The sequence below is a fragment of the Silurus meridionalis genome, chromosome 17 (assembly GCF_014805685.1).
Source record: "Silurus meridionalis isolate SWU-2019-XX chromosome 17, ASM1480568v1, whole genome shotgun sequence".
Lineage (NCBI taxonomy): Eukaryota > Metazoa > Chordata > Actinopteri > Siluriformes > Siluridae > Silurus > Silurus meridionalis.
This window is the reverse complement of record NC_060900.1, coordinates 26083666-26085454: the sequence shown is the minus strand read 5'-3', so window position 1 is coordinate 26085454 and position 1789 is coordinate 26083666. Positions and strand designations below refer to the sequence as shown.

Below are 1789 nucleotides of genomic sequence, written 5' to 3'. Positions count from 1 at the left end.
CTCGGTACAGCTCCAGAGAGCTCTGATTAGCACCAGGAGCAGAGAATGATCCTGAACTGAGTTCCAGCCCAGCTCTAATGTTCACACTGCTTGTGTGTGTGTGTGTGTGTGTGTGTGTGTGTGTGTGTGTGTGTGTTCGCCTGAGTCAGCCCTGAGAGCCGGGCCGTGCCACGCTGCACGTTTCATATCACCCCGCATTTAGATTTTGTTGAGGATGGGCATAAGTTCAAGGCCTTGTAAATATATACAGCCTGATATTTGTCTCTGCATGTGTGTGTGTGTGTGTGTGTGTGTGTGTGTGTGTGTGTGTGTGTGTGTGTGTGAGGGGTTTATATCTTGCTCCCCACAATGACAGTTTGGACCATGTAAGGAGATTCGGCTGATCCCTTGATAAAAGAAAGGTATAAATGTTTATATTTTTAGACAGTTTTTATTGGAATAAATACAATTTTAAGCAAGTCAAAAGATTCCATAAATTTCCTGGGATTAGGATTCAATTTAGATTTGATTAAGAATTCATTAGTTGCAATAATAAAGGTCTTCAGAAGGGTAATAAGTCAAATCTCTCTCTCCGTATGTGTGCATGTGCGTGTGTGTGTGTGTGTGTGTGTGTGTATAAATGTCAGCGTACTCATTTACCAGGTCCTTGCTGACTAATATGGGTCTCAGTCATATTTTTTTCATTTTCATACAGCAATTAAATCAGTGTGCAGAAATACCCTGCTTGTGTAAGTGATTAAAAAAATTCCCATTTGATTGAGATTTATAATTCGATAGCTTGTGCACGGTTGTGTTTTTGCATCAGCGTTTGTTCTTTGGTTCATCAAATGAAAGGACTGAGAAAAGTTCATGAAAATTAGCTGAGTGCTCAAACAGGCCTCGGTGGATGAGATAAAGCGTACTGTTGCACTTCGGTCGGAAAACTTCGACATTGTAATTTAATATTTATGTACTGTAGCTCTATCTATCTATCTATCTATCTATCTATCTATCTGTCTGTCTGTCTGTCTGTCTGTCTGTCTGTCTGTCTGTCTGTCATTTGGGACAAAAAATGAATGTTGGGAATGATCTATATAATGCCTGAAGCCATACAAGGTTTTATTATGAATATAATAAAACGATTAAATATTGATTTAAGTCTAGTCTCAGTCTTGTAGTATTTATAAGATTCCTTATAAACTGCAGGTCTTCTAGACCCTCATTAGGCTTCTTAATTTTCCACTTTATAAATACACCCCCAAATGCTCCATAAAATTACAGGAGGTTGGTGTTGGAGGGAAAAAGCCCCACTTACAAACAAGTTAATACATAAATAAACACACACAGTTTTCACTTTTAGTATTTTTTTTTTTTTTTTTAAAAAGAAAACCCCCTCGATTTTAGTGCTACTGACTGGGTCCCTCATTTTGCATTTTCCAGGTCCATGATCTTAAAATCACTGCAGGTGTGTGTGTGTGTGTGTGTGTGTGTGTGTGTGTGTGTGTGTGTGTGTGTTGTAAGAGCTGCGCGCGTGCGTGTCAAAAATAAATAGTGCATAATATCAGTATAAAAACTAATGTCGCATTTTTTTTTTTTTTTTTTTTTAAAGAATAAAAAAAAGAGAGAAAAAAAAATTCACATTTGCTGACACTGTGTTAAATACAGGACTGTTATAAAAAAATCGTTGTTATTCATTTCCTGGAAGAAAAAGCACAGAGGAGTGAAACTGCTTAGTCAAACCTGGAGAAGCCGGAGAGAGAGAGAGAGAGAGAGAGAGAGAGAGAGAGAGAGAGATTTGAATGCGTGAAAT

The 1789-nt window shown here is 38.0% G+C and overlaps 1 protein-coding gene across 1 annotated transcript in view; it reads left to right on the top strand.

Moving 5' to 3' along the window:
- Positions 1-395: 395 nt before the first annotated feature.
- nfic (nuclear factor I/C) overlaps positions 396-1789 on the top strand; it is a 142300-nt gene continuing 140906 nt past the window's right edge. Inside the window, exon 1 of the mRNA XM_046870942.1 lies at positions 396-1789. This exon is cut by the window's right edge and continues 2269 nt beyond it. The gene's annotated coding sequence lies outside the window, so the exon portion shown is untranslated.